At 40.1% G+C, this 23,046-nt stretch overlaps 1 pseudogene; it reads left to right on the forward strand.

Annotated features, from left to right (window-relative positions):
* Positions 1-13,895: 13,895 nt before the first annotated feature.
* On the forward strand, positions 13,896-15,809 carry LOC130037705 (E3 ubiquitin-protein ligase Mdm2-like; annotated as a pseudogene).
* The last annotated feature ends 7,237 nt before the right edge of the window (positions 15,810-23,046 follow it).

Consider the following 23,046-nt stretch of genomic DNA (forward strand, 5'->3'; position numbering starts at 1 on the left):
TTATTCTATTCATTTACCCTGTGGGCTTATGTATATTTTGTTTTGTGTCTTTATATTGTTATCTTAATTTATCAAATTTTTATAAGTGCTTATAAATAATTTGCTATTTTCTTTTTTGAGTTACACATAGATTTAGAGAATAAAGGTAGAGAGTACGAGATAAGTAACTCCAAGTTTGTGTCCTTTTGGCAGCAATAAGAACCCCTGATTCAAACCAAATTAAGTAATAAAGAAATTTATGAAAAAATTATTATAATTTTATGCTTATTATAACTATGGACATCTATAGATCTTTGATATAAAGTCTAGAAATAGGACAAACTTCAAATTTAATTGAATCATGGAGCAATGAAAGTCTACTCAACAAATGGTTTTGGGAAAATTGAATAGCCATAGGCCAAAAAAAAAATGTAACTGGAACTGTATCTCACACCATTCACAAAAGTTAATTCAAAATGGATTGCTAACCTCAAAAGTAGCAAAGGATTCATCAAAATGCACTGAGGAAAATATTGACAGAATTCTCCAAGATATGGACCTCAAATGTACCTTTAATTATTTGACTCCCCTGGCAAAGAATAATGAAAAACAAAAATAAACAAATGGGACTACATCAAATTTAAAAATAGTTTGAATGGCAAAAAAAATTCAGATTAAAATTAAAAGGCATCCTACTGAATGGGAGAAAATATTTTCACACAATGCATCAGATAAAGAGCTAATATTTAAGACATACAAGGCACTCGCAAAGGTTAACAACAATAATAATCCTATCAAAAATTAGGAAAGGAGATAGATATTTTTCCAAAGATGTATGGATGGCCATTAGGCATATGTAAAATAGTTCATCATCATCTTATTTTAAGGAAAACGCAAATCAAAATGACAGTAAGGTATCATCATCTCACACCACCACCAGTGGTATATACCAAAAAGACTAGAAACATCCAATGTTACTGGAGATGTGGTGAAAATAAATCCTCATTCACTGTTGATAGGAATAGTGTCTGGTTAGGCCTCATGATGAATATTATAAAGATATTTTAAAAGAAATAAAGAACTCCCCTGTGGCCCAGAAATTCCACTACTTGACATGTAACCATCCCTTCAAAATTACACAAAACATTAATTTGAAAAAAGCATATATACATCTATGTTCATTGAAGCATGTAGCATAATAGCGATGATATTTTCCTCAGTGAATTTTGATGAACAAATAAAATAAAAAATGTATGGCACACACACAGGAATATTATGCAGCTATAAGAAAAGGTGAAATCTTGTAGTTCATTGCAATATGGATGGAAATGGAGCAAATCACATGAAATAAATTGAAGGGAGAAGGACAAATACCAGGTTGTCTCATTAATCTGTAAAATTAAGAGAAACAAAGCAAGGAAATAGTATCAAATGAAAACAAACCCTTAATTCTATGTTATGAAACTCAGATTACCAAGCACTAGGAGAAAGAAAGTCAGGGTTTGGGGAAACGACTAGATGTACCATAAGAATACTAGTGAAGGATGTTGGGCACAGGTGGTAATGCAGGTGCAGTAACTCTGTACAGCAATATCACAAATGATAACACTATTGAAGCCATGTTACCTGAACTACAAGAAAATAAAATGTTAAAAACAAAATTTAATCAGAATTTCAACACTATTATTGAGAATACAAGCACTTTTCTTCTTCACACCTGTCAGGCTAAGGGTTGGCTTCTTGGGCTAATAGAAAGATCACTGCCTTTCTCCTTGTACCTTCTGATGGATCTACAGATTCAGTTCTGGAAGCCCTATAACACAGTCACCCTGAAACTTAACTAGTCACAGCTCACACTCCTGAAACAATAATGGGTAGGGGGAGGAATTACCAATTCCTAAATTACAAAAACCTAAAATAGATGATGAATATCCAATGACAGATTTCACCACAACGTGCAACTATAATAAGATTTAAACTCAAGTTATTTCCCTTCTTTAGTCTGAAATTTCCTTGTCTAGAAAATTGGCTTCTCGGGGGTATGGTGCTGCCAGCAGGTCAATCTGTACCTGTGAGGCGAGTGCATCAGCAGCCTGATGGTGCCTTCAGACTTCCAGATACCCCAAAATTGCTGCTGTGCCTTTGGCCAGACCCCAAAAACTTGGGGCAAAGTTTACCAAGAAAGTAAACGGCCAAAAGTTAGGTATGTGGGAGACATACCCACAAACCACCTCCGGCTCAGCTATATAACTGGAGGCATGGCCTCTCTGGTTCCTGATTGAACTACTTAATGGCCACGATCCCAGAGACTCAGAAACAAATCTCGAAACCCAGTGACTTTTGGCAGAAATGTGTCCGGTCCCTGCAGTAGGTTACAGGTGCTGGGCCAACCCAGATGGGAATAGGTTTTGTGCCTTGGCCTGTTCCCTCTGGCGACCCAGTGGCCGCCATCCTCCAGAGGCCACTGGACAGTCAGGCTTGGGCCCGCAGTGACGAGACACGCAAAGCCTCACAGGATGGAGGTGGAGCCGGTCCTGTCCTCCCCACCCCAGTGAGACCCCAATTCATCGTCCACGAACGGCCTCTCTGGCTCCTGATGAAGCTGCTTAACGGTCATAATCTCAGAGACTCAGAAACAAATCTTGAAACCCAGTGGCTTTTGGCAGAAATGCTTCGAACCCCACAGTAGGTTACTGTTGCCGGGCCACCCCAGAGGGGAAAGGGTGTTGTCACCCTGCCTGCTCCCCCTTGGTGGCTCGGTGGCCGTCATCCTCCAGAGGCCATTGGACTGTCAGGCTTGGGCCCGCAGTGACAAAACTTGTTGGGCCTCATGGGATGGGGGTGGAGCCAGTCCTGTCCTCCCCGTCCCAACGAGACCCCCAAGTCATCACACACGAACAGCCTCTCTGGCTCCTGATCAAGCTGCTTAATGGCCATGATCCCAGAGACTCAGAAACAAATCTTGAAACCCAGTGGCTTTTGGCAGAAATGTGTCCAGACCCTGCAGTACGTTACTGTCGCTGGGCCACCCCATGGGGGGAAAGGGTGCTGTCCCTCTGCCCGTTTCACCCTGGTGGCTCGGTGGCCGTCATCCTCCAGAGACCATTGGACAGTCAGGCTTGGTCCCGCAGTGATGAAACACGCAGGACTTCACAGGATGGAGGTGAAGCCGGTCCTGTCCTCCCCACCACAATGAGACCCCAAGTCATCGCCCACAAAGGCCTCTCTGGCTCCTGATCAAGATGCATAACGGCCATGATCCCAGAGACTCAGAAACAAATCTCAAAACCCATGGCTTTTGGCAGAAATGTGTCCGGACCCCACAGTAGGTTACTGTCTCCGGGCTACCCCAGAGGGGAAAGGGTGTTGTCCCTCCGCCTGATCCTCCTTGGCGGTTTGGTGGCCGTTATCCATTGGACAGTTAAGTCTGGGCCCGCAGTGACAAAACTAGTTGGGCCTCACAGGATGGGGGTGGAGCCGGTCCTGGTCTCTCCGTCCCAACAAGACCCCAAGTCATCGCCCATGAACGGCCTCTCTGACTCCTGTTCAAGCTGCTCAATGGCCATGATTCCAGAGACTCAGGAGCAAATCTCAAAACCCAGTGGCTTTTGGCAGAAATCTCTCCAGATTTAAGTGTTAAAATTTCAGAATTTCAAATTCACATGGCCCTACTGCAGCCATGCGACATCATATGTTATTCATAACCAGCAACAGAACACAAATTGTCTACTGTTGCATTTTCAGCAGATTTGAGTGTTGGGGTAAAATCTCAAATAATAATGGTGGGTCTGGTGTCGAAATATTGAATGTGATCAAAGTCGAGAGAGTAATGTGAAAATCATCTGCTCCACAGGTAGGGGGAGGGTGTGGGATGGGGATATACTGGGGTTTTGGTGGGTGAAGAATGGGCACTGGTGAAGGTACGGGTGTTTCATTGTATGACCGAGACTTAGACCCAAAAGCTTTGTAACTGCTCTCACAGTGATTCAATAAATAAAATTAAAGAAAATGGAAAAAACAAAACAAAAAAAAAAGAAAGAAAATTGGCTTCTGAGTAGCTTTCTGATCCTAACATTCAGTGACTCGTCAGTCTTTCAGGAAAACAGTTATGAAAAGAATCTTCCCAACCTTATGCCAGGCTGTCTTTTCTGGGGCACCTTGGAGGGGGTGGGTTTTGAACTTCCTTCCCACCCCAAGCAGAACCCCAGCAGTCGAAAACTTCCAGAACCCAACCGCAGCCACGCTCAAGACCACTCTCCACAAGCTTGGATGAGCCTCATCTATGAGGGAACCTGCAGAAAATCCCAGGTATATGGAACCCATGACTGAGATCTCCAAACCCACTTGGAATGGGACTGGGCCTCCTTCCTTCAGCTCCCCAGTTTTCCAGTAGCTTGTCAGTCATACCCACAAACTGCCACCAGCACCATATAATCTCATCAACAGCCAACATCCAGAGACTATGAAATAAAGCTCTGGTAAGAGAACAATATAGAGTCGCATTCGCAGCTGCATGACATCTTACACTCTAGCCCACTGATGTACCAAAAGTAGCACACATTAGTTTGATTTTAACATACATTCTTGTAATCTCTCACACATTTTCCTCTTGTGGTGGCGGGAAGGTGCAGTGGTGGGATTGGTGTTTGAATATTATCTGTAATGAACTATTGTGAATTTTATAAAAATAAAATAGAAAATGTTTTTAAAAAATAGAAATCAGAAGATAGTGGAATGACATCTTTAAAGTGCTGAAAGGATATAAAAACTGTCAGTACGGATATTTTTAGATAAACAAATAACAATTAACTGTCACTAACAGATTTGTACATAGGAAACATAAAAGGAGTTTCTACTGGCTGAAAGGCACTAGTACCAAATGGAAATATAGGTGAAGAGCACTGGAAATGGTAAGTATAGGTATAATTTTTCTCTTAAAAAATAAAAATCTCCCCAACCTTATAACTTATAACTTGTAAAATTGGATAATAATACTTTCTTCATAGCATTGTTGACAGGATTGATTAAGGTAATGCAATGAGTTCCCAGCAACTTAGTTAGAATTGGAATCATGTTGAGCAAAATAAATTAGAGGCAGAAGAGCAAATACTGGGTGATCTCACTGATCAATGGCATAAAGAAAAATAAGAGATTAATCAGATCAATTATTATTAATTCATAATAATTATTGGGCACTGGATTACAGACTCAAGTCACTGGATTACAGACTCAAGACCAGGTTGTAGGGGAGAAAGTAGCGGTAACAATGAGATGAACCAGAAGTAACGTACATTTTTGAAAGTAGAGGGTCTAGGGCATGGTTGTTGTAGTAAAGTGAGGAAAGAGCATGTACCAAACCAAAATTGTCAACATACAGTGGTGAGTTGCTGGGGAGAAGGAATGTGGCTTAAGGACAAGGGTAGAGGGTCACAGGCACTTTGGTGGCAGTGGTGTGCAGTAACTTTGCCATTAATACTATAAACTCAGATACTATTGTAACCTAGGAAGCTAGGAAGGAAGGGAGGGAGGGAGAGAGGAGGAAGGAAAAAAAGGAAGGAAGGAAGGAAGGAAGGAAGGAAGGAAGGAAGGAAGGACGGAAGGAAGGAAGGAAAAAGATTTTTAAAATAAAGAGAATAGGAGCTGGAGCAATAGCACAGCAGATAGAATGTTTTGCTTTGTACGCAGCCAACCCGGGTTCGATTCCCAGCATCCCATATGATCCCCCGAGCAATGCCAGGAGCAATTCCTGAGTGCAGAGCCAGGAGTAATCCCCAAGCATTGCCGGATGTGACCCAAAAAGCAAAAATAGATAAATAATAAATAAAGAGAAGAGAGAGCACTAAATGAGTATAGCAGCATTCCAATCACATTATAGTTGTTCAACAAATAACATAATAAATGATGATGATTTTATTTCTTAAATTTATTAAGCAAATAAAATGTTTATGTCACTAAGAAAACTAATAGGAAGAAAGAAGTTACTTTTTTACAAAGAAAACTACTCAATTTGTTCTGTCATTGGTAACCCTTTACTTAATTCCTTTGAAGTCATCTTTTGAACTGAAAATGACTTCATCATTTTCAAGACATATTTCCAAAGGGGCCATTACATTAGGATTGTTATGGGTGCCCTTGTCACCATTAACTGTTATTTACATCCAAAGAGGAAAATATATCATTTGAATTCCAGATGCTGACTGTATAATTTCTCTTTCTATGGGCACAGACATGTTTCCTCATTGTTCAGTTCCACTCAGCCAGTGTTTCACAAATCACCAGTGCATAAAGTATTACCATTTTAAGCAAATAATTTTCCACTGTGTCTTCATGACCTCTTTGGGGCAGAATGCAATAATCAGTGGGTAAAATAAGCAAACCAATCTACACGACTGACTATACTCTTTCAAGAATTAGTCTTTGCACCTCTACATGTAAGGAGTAGTGAAAGCATTCCTTGTGAGTAGGGAGAAATCATACTTAGTAACTCCTGTGGAATACACTGCTATGTTGACACAAACCATTGATATTGCAGAAGCAGGGTCAATTCCTTTAGAAAAGGAAGCACCACAAATGTAAATGCAAGTTACTCATGATTGACCAGAAAGGAAATAAATGCAATGCTAAGCCCACGGAAAGATACACAGCTAACTTATGCTATGAAAACAAGAGATTTTGAAAATTCCAAACTTAGTTTTCTCATCCTAATCCAACCACAGTAGATTTAAATAAATCATATGCCATAGTTAGTGCCATGTGAATGGTGTAGACAAATAGCACTGTAGCACTGTCCTATAGCACTGTTCTCCCATTGTTCATCCATTTGCTTGAGCGGGCACCAATAACATCTCCATTGAGAGACTTGTTGTTACTGTTTTTTGGCATATTGAATATGCCACAGGGAGCTTGCCAGGCTTTGCTGTGCAGGCAGGATACTCTTGGTAGCTTGCCGGGCTCTCCAAGAGGAATGGAGGAATCAAACCCAGGTAAGCCATGTGCAAGGCAAATACCCTACCCGCTGTGCTATCGCTCCAGCCCATAGACAAATATTTTTGTTATATCTCCAACGTAACATATAGGATTGAAGAAAAAATATTTGCTTATGGCTAGAGTTATCACATCTCCCAAAGACCTGGAGCCCTGACTACATATCCTGCGAACTAAAACTTACAAACTTTTCTTTCCATGTGCTAAACAATTCACAGACCAAACATTCCTTTTGTTTACAACTTCACTGAGAAATATTTATGCACAAATATACTAATTTTTTCATCCACATTAAATAATAATGGAACCAGGCAAAAATCTTTAACTACTTGATCCAGGAAATACTTGCAGGGAGCAGATAAGACTGTAAAACAATGAAATAATTTACTTTGGAAACTAACAGCTTCCATATCAATATACACCTTCCAAGTCCCTCACCTGATAAACTATTCCATCCTCAAGTTTGCCAATACCAATTCTTTGCTTCATAAGGCTCTATTTAAAAATCATCCCACCCAGCCCCTAAACCCAATAAATATCCTCCCTGACTTCCTTTCTAAGTCTCCTAAGACTTTGTCAAGGTTGGACTCCCTCTCACTGCTCTAAGTCTAATAAACTTAGCTCTGTTTGACCACAGGCTTTTCTAGTGTTCTTTTGAAGTGTTGACAGCTGACAGCTCTTTTCCTACCGAGAAATCTCTCTGAGAATACCACAAAGAAGGATAAAACCTTTCCAATTGTCATTCCCAATAAATCCCCATTTCTCAGCTAAGCATAATTAGTAAATGGTTATTATTTTCTCTAAGCCAGGCTCTACATCAAGGATTATATCTGAGTGTCCTATAGAGAGCATGTCCTTATGAGGAGCTTGGAGACAGAAGAAAAATTGGGAAGCAAATGAACATAAGCATTCTGGATCAAAATGACTGCTATAAACTTTAGTGCCAGGAAAGCCCACAGGAGGGTATTCCCGGAGCCAGGAAGATGGACAAACTGCTGGAACCAACTGCTTATTGTTTTCTCTCCCCTCCAAGGTCTCCCAGGGTACTCCTTCTCAGCTCTTTTTTCAATCCCTCATCTGAAGCCAAAACATGGCCACATTTCATGAATATACTTGAGGAGTTTGCTTTTGTGTTCAACCTGCAGGAGACAATAAAAGATGTGTGAAGAAAAATCCAATTAAGTATTCAAAGGATTATAAGGACTAGGAGAGACTCAAATCGCTATTCTTTCGTCACTAACCTCTGTCCTTTCTTGCTGTCATTTAAATTCTGCCCAATCACTTGCAACAGCTATTTATTCACTTGGATGCTTATTTTTTGAAATGCCAAGGTTTCATCAAAGACTTTCCATGTGGCATACAGAAATCCCTTTGAATATAACTTTTTTATTTATTCTTAAGAAGCAACCAACAATTAAAAATCTCCACAATTTCATGGGAATGAAATACAAAATGTCAAAAGCAGATCCAGAGACACTTCCAGACTTTCTCCTCCTCTGAGCTTGTAAGCAAAAGGACAAAGCAATTAAAAAACACCAAACACCAGCAGAGTGTAAAATCCCCTCCCACATAATGTTGCTCCTCATGGTACCACCCACCATCTCTAGCAAGTCCTAGAAACTTTTCTCTCATTGTCTCATCCTTGCCATTTGTACTATTTCATTGTGGGATTTAAACACCACTCCTCACATCTGATCCTTGGCTCAGCTTTGCTTTTTACTAACAATGTGGATTTTGACAACTTACATAACCCCTAAGTGCCTCTGTTTCCTCATCCATAATAATGAGGCTATTCATTCTAACTAGCTGAAGATTTTGATGTTCTCCTATAATTAATAGCATATATATAATGTTTAGGTCAGTTAAATATGTTCAATATTCAACAATAATATAAATACCTTAGCCCAGCAGAAGTTTCTTATTCATACTTCATGTACAATATAGATCACTAACTCCTCAATATACACTTGTACAATGAAAATATGAATGTTGTAAAGATAATAGGCTTTTAAAGATTCTACACAGATCAGTTTCACTCATAGTGCCTTGGTCAGAGCATGTCCGCATTCCTTGGGAGTAGGCAAATATATATTACATATTATGTCCCAGAACGTTGAGAAAAACTGCCATGTTTTTTATAGAATATTCTAAAACACTGGGGGTATGGTGCTGCCAGCAGGTCAATCTGTACCTGTGAGGCGAGTGCATCAGCAGCCTGATGGCGCCGTCAGACTTCCAGATACCCCAAAATTGCTGCTGTGCCTTTGGCCAGACCCCAAAAACTTGGGGCAAAGTTTACCAAGAAAGTAAACGGCCAAAAGTTAGGTATGTGGGAAACACACCCACAAACCACCTCCAGCTCAGCTATATAATTGGAGGCAAGGCCTCTTTGGTTCCTGATTGAACTGCTTAATAGCCATGATCCCAGAGACTCAGAAACAAATCTTGAAACCCAGCAGCTTTTGGCAGAAATGCGTTCAGTCCCTACAGTAGGTTACTGGCGCTGGGACACCCCAGGTAGGAACAGGTTTTGTGCCTTGGCCTGTCGGCCCAGTGGCCGCCATCCTCCAGAGGCCACTGGTCAGTCAGGTTTGGGCCTGCAGTGACGAGACACATGGGGCCTCACGGGATGGGGGTGGAACAAGCCTTTTCCTCCCCATCCCAACGAGACCCCGAATCGTTGCCCACGAACCGCCTCTCTAGCTCCTGATCAAGCGGCTTAACAGCCATGATCCCAGAGACTCAGGAACAAATCTTGAAACCAAATGGCTTTTGGCAGAAATGCATCCGGACTGCGCAGTAGGTTACTGTTGCCGGCCACCAGAGAGGGAAGAGGTGCTGTCCCTCCGCCTGCTCCCCCTTGGCGGCTCTGTGGCCGCCATCTGCCAGAGGCCATTTGACAGTCAGGTTTGGGCCTGCAGTGACAAGACATGTGGGGCCTCACAGGATGGGTGTGGAGCCGGCCCTTTCCGCCCATCCCAAGGAGACCATAAGTCACCGCCAATGAATGGGCTCTCTGGCTCCTGATCAAGCCATTTAATGGCTATGATCCCAGAGACTCAGAAACAAATCGTGGAACCCAGCAGCTTTTAGCAGAAATGGGTTCAGGGCCTGCAGTAGGTTACTTGCACTGGGCCACCCCAGATAGGAATCAGTTTTGTACCTTGGCCTGTTCCCCCTAGAAACACGGTGGCCACCATCCTCCAGAGGCCTCTGGACAGTCAGGTTTGGGCTCTCAGTGACGAGACACACGGGGCCTCATGGAATGGGGTAAAGCCAGTTCTTTTCTCCCTGTCCCAACAAGACCCCGAAGTGTCGCCCGCAAACGGCCTCTCTGGCTCCTAATCAAGCTGCTTAACAGCCATGATCCCAAAGACTTGGAATCAAATCTCGGAACCCAGTGGCTTTTGGCAAAAATGTATTCAGATCCCACACTAGGTTACTGTCACCGGGCCATTCCAGGGGAGAACTGGTGCTGCCCCTCCGCCTGCTCCCCCAGGTGGCTCGGTGGCTGCCATCCTCCAGAGGCCATTGGACAGTAAGGATTGGGCCCTCAGTGATGAGACACGTAGGGTCTCACTGGGTGGGGATGGGGCCGGCCCTTTCCTCCCCATCCCAACAAGACCCCAAATCGCCACCCATGAATCGCCTTTCTGGCTCCTGATCAAGCTGCTTAACGACCATGATCCAAGAGACTAAGGAACAAATCTCAGAACTCAACAGGTTTTGGTAGAAATCCCTATAGATTTAATTGTTAAAATTTTGGAATTTCAAAATCTCACAGCCACTACTGTGGCCACGCGACATCATGTGTTATTCATAACCAGAAACAGAAAACAACTTGTCTACTGTTGCCTTTTCAGCAGATCTGAATGTTGGGGTAAAATCCCAAATAATAATGGTGTGTCTGGTATCAAAATATTGAATGTAATCAAAGTAGAGAGAGAGTAATGTGGAAATCATCTGCCTCATAGGTGGGGTAGGGTGTGGGATGGGGGTTTTTGGCGGTAGAGAATGGGCACTGGTGAAGGTACAGGCGTTTCATTGTATAACCCAGACTTAAACCCGAAAGCTTTGTAACTGCTCTCACAGTGATTCAAAAAATAAAATTATATTAATAAAAGAATATTCTAGAACCTATATGTTAATTGTCATCATGCCAGCACTCATCGTCAGTATCATGAGATGTCAGGATTAGGAAGTACCAGAGCTCCACTATACCCCATTCACTTATCCACAACATATTAACATTCTTTTCTTTATTTATCGGTTTGCTATCATATCTAAAAATTTCTCTGATCTTTGTCTTGCTAGGAAGATGCTTCTATATTATTGAAATTTCCCCAGTGGGCCAGGGAAACTACCTCTTGGTTTATGCAGTGAGATAACCCATAGCAAGCCTCTAGAAAGTCTCGTGATGGGACGGGAGAGATAATTAAGCAGGTAGGCACTTACCTTGCATGTGGCCAACCCAAATTCTATCTCCGGCAACCTTTATGGTCTCCAGAGCATGGCTATGAGAAATTCTGAGTGCAGAGTCAGGAGTAACCCTGATCATTGATGGATGTGTCCCAAAAAGGAGGGAAAAATGTCTCATTAAATAAGATGTATTAGAAAGATCACTTGTATGATTAGAGGGTTATAAATCCTTAATCCATAAAAGTATCAGCCTAGTCCCTGGGAAGGAAAAAGGAACTGGAGATTGAGTTCAAGGTCTGGCCTGCATTCAGCTACTATGGCCTGTGGAATAAAATCCCAGTTAGTACTCTGGATGCAAATCTTAGAATCAGCGTTAATGACTGGACACCAGATATTGCTACACAGTCAGAGTGATGTGTTCTGATTCTAGAGGATGAGCACCCTCAAGGCTCCATGTTTGGAACTCTCCCAAATATCACCAAATTCTACCTTTCAGAATGGAAGCTTCATTTTAATTATAACACTTTTTTGAGTTCTGAGTTAGTCTACCAGATTGTCAAATTGAGTGGTCATGGGAACACCCCCAAAGTTATCGCTAGTTTTTCTCAGAAGTCTGGATGGGCATGGAACTTCCAGGGAAGAGCTGAGGTTAGAGTGAAATTGCACTGAAGTATTCACAAACCCCACATAGTTAGCATCACAATAATATTCAACAGGTGTAATATAAGCCAAGCACTAGTGACAAAAAGATTAATAAAATAAGCACGGCTTCGGGGCTGGAGCGATAGCACAGTGTGTAGGGTGTCTACCTTGCACACAGCCAACAAAGCTGACCCAGGTTCGATTCCCAGTATCCCATATGGTCCCCTGAGCACCGCCAGGAGTAATTCCTGAGTGCATGAGCCAGGAGTAACCCCTGAGCATCGCCGGGTGTGACCCAAAAAGCAAAAAAAATAAAAATAAGCACAGCTTCTGCTCCTTATAGTCAAAAGTTGAACCATTTAAAATTGGTTTAGGAAACCTAACATGAATATCATAGTGAAGGGGATATTTGGGGGTGGGAACAGGGCTGTAACTGGTAGTGCACAGAAATGACACCTGACTAAGGGCAGTGGCACATATATGGTGCCATGGATTTAAGCCAGGATTACTCATAGCTGCTTTAGCGAAATGCAAGGCAATGAACCTTTCCTCATGTTCTATTTCACTGACAATGTAAACAAAATACTTTTAATGAAAAGAGATGAGCTTTATAGGAAAGAACTGGCTACAAATTGGTGACTATGAGACTAAATTTTGCCCAAAGCTGTAATGTTTCTTGCAATGATTGTATTATTTCTCTACCTTTGAAAATTTCAGATTTGGCACTAATATCTAGATTTGGAGCTCCTCTTAAAAACATTACTGCTGGTAATTCAGGATCCAAAATTGCTGTTAGCAGCTGCCACTTCAGAGATGCATGCCTTCCTTTGTTTGCCACAATTCTGTCCATCACCATCACTAATTCAGTTCACCTCGGTTCCCTGGCTTCTCTAGGCACTGATGTACTTGCCCCTATTTAAAAGCAGACTGCTCTTAAGGTGTAGCAACGCCCACAAAGAGGAAATAGTTTGCCCACATTCAAAGAACAAGTTTGGAGCAAAGCTAAGACAGAATGATGGTCTCTAAAGCCCAATTCAGAAGTTTTTTTCCCCTCAGAAAATCATAGTTTAGACTATTCCAGGCCATTTTTCTCTCTTGGAGGAGCAAATGCCATTCTTTAAAGACACCTGTCCCAATGGGCTTTTTTGATCCTGCTTAGGATGCTCTACCTGATCCTCAGACTTTAGTCTTAAATCCCTCTCATTCATTATAGTGGAGCTCTCTTAATGTAATTCTTTTACCAGTTCATCCCATTGGTCATTTAAATCATGTATTTGCTAGTCGGGATGAGGGAGTGATGAAGTCCAAATTACCCTCTTGCAATAAACAAATAGAAAATCAGGGAAGAATATAGGGGAGGGAGGCAGACGGAACGCAACACTTTTCAGGTGTTGCACAAGGCACTGCTCTGAAGTCTAGAAGAGAAACAAAGGAGGAATGACCTGTAATTGATCTCTCTTTCTGTCTAGAGACAATTTCCAAACAATTTCCAAACCACTGTACAAGATGAGGAGCTGAAACAGAGCCTGGCATTCTTGCTGAGTTAAGGAGACAGATATTAGAGTCGAGTGGGTTGCAGAAAGCTAGGATATTCAGAGGCTCGGAGGGAAGTGGGAATGGGGCCGGAAGGCAAGCCCGAGGGTCATCCCTAGACCCTCTGGGACGGAGAATCCTGCTACTTTGTTAGGCTCTCCAGGAGCCTCCTCCAGCGCCTCCGAGTGTCCCAGCCTGCGGCCTGGGCCCCACCGGAGCCAAGGATGCCGAGGCCCAGGGCGTCTGGCCCTCTTCGAGGCCTGTGGTAAAGTAAACACGATGAGGGAGATCCCCTTCCCGCCGCTCGGGACATTTGACGCTCTGCGGGCTGAAGAAGCAGGCAAGTGTGTGATACCAGCATGCCTGTGTCTACTGATGGTGCTGTAAGCACCTCAAAGATTCCAGTTTCAGAGCAGGAGACTCTGGTTAGACCAAGTCGTTACTTTTGAAGTTGTTAAAGTCTGTTGGTGCACAAAAAAAGACACACCATGAATGAGGTTATATTTTATCCTGGTCCATATATTATGGCTAAAGGGTTATATGATGAGAAACAACTGCATATTGCGTATTGTTCAAATGATCTCCTGGGGTATTTATTTGGAGTACGAAGCTTCTCTGTGAAAGAACATAGGAAAATATACACAATGATCTACAGGAATTTGGTTGGTAGTGAACCCACAGGAATCCTCAGATTCAAGCTCATCTTTAAGTGAACCCACGTGTCACCTTGAAGATCAGAGTGATGGAAAGGAACCTACACAAGAGCTACAGGAAGAGAAGCCTTCATCTTCGGACTTGGTTTCTAAACCTCACCTTGAAAGAGAGCAGTGAGTGAGAGAGAAGAAAATTCAGACAAATTACCTGGTGACCGACAAAGAAAATGCCACAAATCTGATAATATTTCCCTTTCTTTAGATGAAAGCCTTGCTCTGTGTGTAACAAGGGAGATATGTTGTGAAAGAAGCAGTAGCAACGAATTGACAGGAACTCCATTGAATCAATTCTTGACGCTGGTGTAAGTGAACATTTGGGTGATTGGTTGGATCAGGATTCAGCTTCAGATAAATTCAGTGTAGAATTTGAAGTTGAGCCTCTAGATTCAGAAGATTATAGTCTTAGTGAAGAAGGATAAGAACTCTCAGATGAAGATGATAAGGTATATCGTATTACTGTGTACCAGACAGGAGAAAGTGATACAGATTCCTTTGAAGAAGATCCTGAAATTTTATTAGCTGACTACTGGAAGTGTACTTCATGCAATAAAATGAATCCTCCCCGGATCCTCCCAGGAGGGGAGATGCATGTTGAAAGTGGGCTATGGACTGAACATGTTTGCCACTCAAAGCCTCTTTTGCAGACCACAACACTCAAAAGGAGAGAGAGAACACAAGGGATTGCCCTGCCACAGAGGCAGGGTGAGATGGGAGGGATGGGGGTGGGAGGGATATTATCCATGGTGGTGGAAAATGGGCACTGGTGGAGGGATGGGTATTTGATCATTGTATAATCAAAACCCAAGCACAAAAAATTGCAAATCTACAACTGTACCTCATGGTGTTTCACTAAAAATAAAAAATAAATAAATAAATAAAATTCCTTATTCATAAAAAAAATTTAAAAAAAAAAGATAAAAATGTTCTTTCCCAAAAAAAAAAAAAATGAATCCTCCCCTTCCACCACATTGCAGCAGATGCTGGGCTCTTTGTGAGAACTGGCTTCTTGAAGATAAAGGAAAGATAAAGGGAAAATGTCTGAGGAAGCCAAACTAGAGAACTCAACACAAGTAGAAGAGGGTTTTGATGATCCTGATTGTAAAAAAAAAAAAAAAAAAAAAAAAACAACAACTAAGGTGAATGATTCCAAAGAATCGTGTGGTGAGGAAAATGATGATCAAATTGCACAAGCCTCTAATTCAGAAGAAAGTGAGGACTATTCTCAGCCATCAACTTCTAATAGCATAATTTATAGTAGCCAAGAAGATGTCAGAGAGCTTGAGAAGGATGAAATACAAGACAAAGAAGAAAATTTGGAGCCTAGCTTCCCCTTAATGTCACTGAACCTTGTGTGATATGTCAAGGTCGACCTAAAAATGGTTGCATTGTTCATGGCAAAGCAGAACATCTTATGGCGTATTTTACATGTGCAAAGAAGCTAAAGAAAAGGAATAAGTCCTGCCCAGAATATCGACAACCAATTCAAATGATTGTGCTAACTTATTTTCCTTGACTTGTCTATAAAAGTAGAATGATATATTTCTATTTAACCCTAAAACTTTGGACATGAAATATTTTTAACATATATTTAAAAGAGTATCTTAATCTGTGAGAGTTCCATTGTGTGATTTACCTACATTGGGAAAGCTAATAATAAATATTATTTTTTATGAAAATGTCACCTGTTTATAATCTATTTGGGTTTTAATGTACTTTGAATTAAATATATAGCTAATACGCTACTCCTGCCATGATATTTTAAATAATTCCCACTTTACCTGAGAAGTATCTGCCTTTTCTAAAACTGAGAATTTACATGTAGCTTATTTAAATGTCTCTCATCTAAGGAGAAGCTTGTGTGAAAGATGTCTCTCATCTAAGGAGAAGCTTGTGTGAAAGATTTAACAGTTAGATACTAGATACTTTTAAACCTTTGAGTCATAATTTCCCTACTCTGTCAGAACCTCTTAAAATATTTTTTCCAGATAAAAAAGAACTTAGTAGTTACATTTGATATTGTGCAGATAAGAATGTGGTCATTCTCCTACCTCTTTGGCATAGTGAGGGCCTGAAGGTTGTGGTGGTGTCAGTTGAGGTAGAGAGTAATAGTTATTATCCACAGAATATTATCCAACAGAATATTTCTTGAAGTCTCCCTAATAGAATGTGGAATTGTCCTAAAGGTCTACCATGTATTCTAGGCCCTTTTTCACACCTAATTTTAGAATATAGTCGAATCATTTCTTTTTTGTTGAAAAATAATTTTGAAGACCTTTGAATTACTCTGTACTTGGTTTTATGTAGATTTGAGACCTTTACTTTAAGGTCTTAGAAACCAGTGTATCCAGAAAGATTAATTAAAAAATATAATAAGTGTGTCAGGATATTTTATTTTAAATGAAAACTAATAATTTCCAACTAAATTGCCCAGATATTATGCACACTTTAAGAATGATAGATTTAGAGCATAAGATTCTAAAATATTTTTCACACTGCATAGATTAAATTTTGACTTATACTTAAATATATACATTTAGCAAAATCACTACAATAACTATACTTTGATGTTAGGTCCATTGTTTCCTTATTTAATAATTACACAAACTGAGGTGAGGACATAAAATCAGCTTATCTGTGGGCTAAGTTTATGTTAGAACTGTGAGGTGATTTTAAACAGCAAGTTTGTGTGTCAGTCACTAGCAGTTCATTGTATTAAATCTGAAAAGCAGTGACCCATATACTTATTTTATGTACATATACATATTTAAAAAGGAAACATGGCTGAAGGGCTCAGTACCTTAGCTAAAGAATGGTCCTTAAAAGTAGGTTTATTAATTTGAGATTTAGAATACTTAAAACAGAACTCGACAGACTCCATATTTCTGAGGAGAATTAGTTGTGAATATATGTATAAACACTGTATGTACATCAAGGTATGTTATGCAGTAATACTATTTATAAAACACTCAAATCTGCAAATCTCATTTAGCATGTTTATGTGCGTTACTAATGTAACTTTGGTTGTCTAAATTTTTAGGGTTAGTATATATTATTGATTTGAAAATAAAGAATATATTAATTTTTTTTTAAAAAAAGAAAGCTAGGATATTCAGAGCAGCTTACCCAAAGGGGAAACTGAACAGAAAAACTAACAGAAACTACACTGAATGTTAAGCAGTTATACTCACCCTAAAGAAGTTTTAAATGATTCTTCTTCTGAAAGTTGAAACTAATCTACAAGAAACTTAACTACATATTGAAAGATCAATATTCAACTTTCCTTTTAAAATACAGAAAAAAAATCCAGTGATGGACAAAATAAAATTTACCATGTTTGTTATACAATCAAAACATGAACGTGGGGTAGAGTGATAGACCAGCAGTTAGAGCACTTGCCTTACTTGTAGCAGACCTGGGTTTGATCTACATATGGTTTCCAAGCTCTACCAGTAGTGATCCCTGAGCAGAGAGCCAAGAATAGCCTCTGAGTATCACTAGGTGTGATCCCCCAAAAAATAAATAACCCAAAAAGCATTAGCATAAATATTAACTAGTGAAAAAATGCACCCATCACGACATGAAAAGTCTATGAAAAGTGATCAACCCAAAGGAATCAGAGACATAATACAGGTGCTTGTCTTGCATATAGTCAAGCTTGGTTTGATCTCTAGCACCACCTGGTTCCCCAAACATTATAGGGTGTGACTCTGAGATCCCCAGGCATCACTGGACCTGAGCAGTATCGTGTTCTTGGTTCTAGTAATGAAACACTAGTATGGTAGGCTGAGTCACCAGGAGGGGCCCCTGGGCCTCCTGAACATTATTTGGAATAACCTATCACCAGAAGAAACAGACTAAAAAAAAATGGAGGGGGAAATAGCTCAAAGGGCTGGAGTCCTGCTTTTCATGCAGGATGCTGGGACTTGACTCCACATGAGCCCTGAGCACCTCCAGAAACAATCCCCAAGTCCTGATCCAGGAATAGCTTCCAAATACCACCAGGTGTGGGAAAAGAAAAAGATAGATATGATTGAATTACAGGCGAAGACTAATGCAGTTATTAAGATGGGCACTGTGGTAGGTTCTGATGTTATAATAGTGAACTCAACAAATGCGGTCTCATGGAACTAATCCTTCAGCAGGAAACACAGACATTCGGCAAGTAAATTTATAAATAGATAGTTGAAAATCATGATAAATGCCAGTAATAAGATCCAAAATCAATATATACTGGAATGGATACAAATGTGATGGAGAGGAACATATTTCTAGGGCTAGAGAGAGAGCTTAAAGGATGGAGTGCAGGCTTTGTATACAAGAAACCCAGGTTCAGTATCTAGTACTACATGGCCACCGGAGCACAGAGCCAGAACCAGTCCCTGAGCACCTCCAGGTGTGATTCAAAAATAAAAGCTGAGGAATATTCTTTGCATGGGTATTTGGAGAGAGAGTTGATAGTCCTCAGGTAGGGAAATGCAAGGTAGGTCAGAAAACTAAACTAAACCATGGTCAGTATTAAAAGAAAATTGTGAGCAAATAGGAACTATGTGTATGGTGCATCAAATAGGCAGACACTGGAATATAATTTAGAGCAATTTTTGTATAATAAGTCATTGTGACAATTATTTTCATCCTTGGTTTAACAGAAACTTCTAGGACTATTAAAAAATTCTGATACCGGGCCAGAGAGATAGTGCAGCAGGTAGGGCTCTTGCCTTGCATGCGACAAACTCAGGTTTGAGCCTGTCTTTTCATATAATTCTTCTATCCTACCAGAGGTCATCCCTGAGCACACAGCTAGGAGTAAGCCCAGAGCCCAGAGAATTATTACCCCCTCCAAAATAAATTCCTGATGCCTGTGTTACACACACAGGGGTTTTGTTTTTGTTGAGATAAATGGCCAGAGTATTAGAAACTTTAAAAAAAATAAAACTTAAAAAAAAATTAGAAACTTAAAAAAAAAGGCAACCAAGATTGAAAACCTTTGCATTGGATGATTTTAACTAGGGGTTGACTGTACTTTATTTTCAGAATTCTGGGAAACTAACTACTCATTATAACCTCAGTTATCATGTTCCCCTTCTAGAAAATAAACTTTCCATGAAATCTTTTTGCATGAATGCAAATCAGAAAGGGAGCAATGAATTCCATGACTAAGAACAATAGCACCCACAGTATTCAGAGAAATGTGCTGCTTTCTTTCCTTTGAGTTCAAAACACCTGTTTTGCAAATGGAGTCCAGCTGAACAGTGCAGAATAAAATCGTGGAGGCTGCACTGCTCGTGTCCTCTTTGTCCTCTCAGCAGACAAGGACAGGATGAGCTCAGCGTCAAGTTTTCCACATCCCAGGGTGTGATATACCATGCACTCCCCTCTCTCTTGGGCTGAAGAAGACTGTGACTGTGGCTCGCTGATGCTATAACTTACACTATCTTTTCATGGATTTCTGCCCAACCTCACCTGGGTCCCATTTCCCCTTTTTCTCCATTATCAGCAAAGCCTACTGTCACCTGAGAACTCAGAAAACGCTTTTGATCCATCTCTCTCTGGGTTAGAGGGGAAAGAGACATAATAAAGTGGTGGCCATCACTGATCTGATTCAAGACCAGTTGAGTGTCTTCCTTCTGCAGGGGCCGTAATAATCTCCAATCGTTCCAATTTTAGTACATGTGCTGCCAAAGCAAGCACAGTTCAACACCAGTTGGTTCTCAAAATATCATCCCCACACCAAAAGCATCAGCATCACCTGGGAAATTAAAATGCAAATTCTTAGCCACCGACCCAGACCTCCTGAATCAGAAATACAGCAGATAGAGTACAGCTATCTGGTGTTTTAGCAAATTGTTCAAATAATTGTGATGCACATTCACACAGTGGTTTGGGAACCTTTGTTCAAAACAATTATTCATATTAACTTACAAGGAATAATTGTTTCTTAGTCATACTGTGCATTTTTATGCTTTAAGAATCTCTACTTCCTCTCAGCTTATACTGTGAAAAGTTTCCTTTTGTTATCTGATTATGGTATGTGTCTGACCCCAAAGGTCTGTGACTATGTCTGGTAGCTTAAAAACAAAGAAAGTAAGGAAGAAAGAAAGAAAGAAAGAAAGAAAGAAAGAAAGAAAGAAAGAAAGAAAGATTATTCTGTTATATCCCATCAAACTATAAGATCAAAAGGCATTATGGACAAAGCGAAACTATCCTGAATAAATGTGCTTCATTGTTAATATCTGTCCATCCCAAAGTACTTTCTATTTAACTATATCACATTTTTAAGAAAGGGCCTTACAATATCTGTGGTAGCTTCAACACAATGAAGGGGGGATAAAAGCATTAAAAAGCTGCACATTCACACTATTATTATAAATCTTTTGGGGAAAATGCTGTATTCAGAAAATGATGCATCTTGGTAAAGAGTGGTAGTTAAATTTTTATTTTATCTTTTTACTGCAAAAAAAATTGCTCAGAAAAAAGTTTTGCTAAGAGTATGGGGAGGTTGCTTGTAATTTCTGGAGAGGTTAATTTTATCTTGTAAACTAGTAACAGATGCTTCAATTTCAACAAATTGGAGTTGGAGCACCAGTATGAATACCAACAAGACCAATAATTCCTATTTATTCTTCCTCCCACTCCAAGGTTGAGGAAATTGACAGGAACAGATAAGAATTGGATATTTGAACAAAATTTCCCTGGTAAGAGGCTATAGATTCAGGGCCATACTAGTGTATTATCTTTTTCTTGATGAACCCAGGTAGTCTCCACTGGATTCATGCCCAAGTACTCATCCCTAGAGGCCAGTTAGAGATGAGAATATAATCCTAGCAAAACTATCACCTATGTTTTTTTCATTTGCTACTTCTTAGCAACTTAGGGTGATATCGTGTATGCATGTGTCTATGAATGTGCATGTAATAGATATAGCTGTCTTTCCGTTGTTCATCGATTTGCTCGAGTGGGCCCAGTAACGTCTCCATTTTGAGACTCCTGTTACTGTGTTTGGCATATTGAATACTCTCGATAGCTTGCCAGGCTCTCCGAGAGGGGCGGAGGAATCGAACCCGGCTTGGCTGGGCTGGATGCATGCAAGACAAATGCCCTACCGCTGTCCTATCACTCCAGCTGTATGTAATAGATATTAAGATCTTAAATTTATATAACATCATATATGCTACTTATTCATCAAAAACTATTATCCTGTATACAAGTGTATAAAATATGATTTATTCCATACCATTAAATATTCTTCCAAAGCCTAATTTTTGATACTGCTATTCCAACCTATGATATATTCTAATTTCTTCAACTATTCCTATTATTGGACATTTAGGTAGTTTTCAGTTCTTTCCCAATTATAAATAATGCAGCAATAGACATCCCTACACATAAATCTGTGTCCACACTTTTGATTATTTCCTTGGGATAAATTGCTAGAAAATAAATAATAGGGTGAAAGGAAAGAAACATTTTTTATTCCCTTGGTTCTTGGTGCCAAAATGCTCTCCAGAAAGTTTATATTAATTTTTCTTCACACCAGGAGTAAGAATATTACTCTTTTACTGGCACACCACAGTATAGTCTAAGCACAATGACCTGAACATTGAAACATTCGAGCATTAAGAGTAGTGCTTTTCAGTCTGAGCAACTTTACCCTTAGGGGCCACTTAATAGTAGCTGGAGACATTTTTAGTTGTCATACTGGTAAGATGTTAATGATATTTGCAGGTAGAGGCCAGACATGCTAAATATTCTATAAGTATCAGTAAGTTCCCACTATAGAGAATTATCCATCCCCAAATGTGAGTGTCAAGATTGAGAAGCCTGTACTGAGGCATCCCCTTTAAAATCTGGACCCAGCTCTAGAGGGATTGTACAGCAAGTGCATGTTTGCCTTGCATGCATGTGGTCAACCTCCATTTATATTCCTGACATCGCACATGGTACCCCAAGCACTGCCAGGACTGATCTCTGGACAGAATCAGGAGTGTACCCCAAAGTGTGGCTTCAAAAACTTGTAATTAAATTAAAATGATAAAATCTGGGCCAAAACAGAAAGCTCTCTGCCACAAGTAACATCCTCATTCTCCTGGAAGTTTTAATCAATGTAATAAAGACAAGATGTAAATATAGAGCTCATCTATATAATAAGGACAAGATATAAATATCATTATATTTTTGAATTAATATCGTTGATGGCAAGGAGAAATTATCAATATTTCATAATATATAATTGCGATTTAAAAATAAAATTGAATAAACTTGAAAAATATAATATGACATGTTGAGAATAGTACATGCTCTTTCTGCTTCCCAGTAAAGAATTAACTAGCTGCCAGATATTCCTGCCTGTATCTCACTCACATATATTAACATATTTTAGCCACAGCAGTGGCTAAAATAATACCAGGGACCTTCTGGGGCAAAGATTGGATCACTGGTATTATTTTAGCCACTGGAAATACAATGAATCAGAAAGAATATCTCTTAGGTGATGAAATTTATATCTAAGTGCAAGAATTCAGTATAAACAAGTCTACAGGCAGGACAGTGAGACAGTATAGTGGGTAAGGCCTTGCAAGTGGCTGACCCACATTCAGTCCCTGGCATCCCATATTGTCCCCCTAGCACCGCTAGGAGTGAGTCCTGAGCACAGAGGCAGTTTATAAGTTCTGAGCACCTCAGGGTGTGACCAAAAATAAGTATAGAGTTTATTTTTGTACACAGAGGAAAGTTAAGCAGGACATGAAAGAGAAAGAACAATTATTATAGTAAACAAGCA

The sequence above is a fragment of the Sorex fumeus genome, unplaced genomic scaffold (assembly GCF_029834395.1).
Source record: "Sorex fumeus unplaced genomic scaffold, SorFum_2.1 ptg000072l, whole genome shotgun sequence".
NCBI classification, from domain to species: domain Eukaryota; kingdom Metazoa; phylum Chordata; class Mammalia; order Eulipotyphla; family Soricidae; genus Sorex; species Sorex fumeus.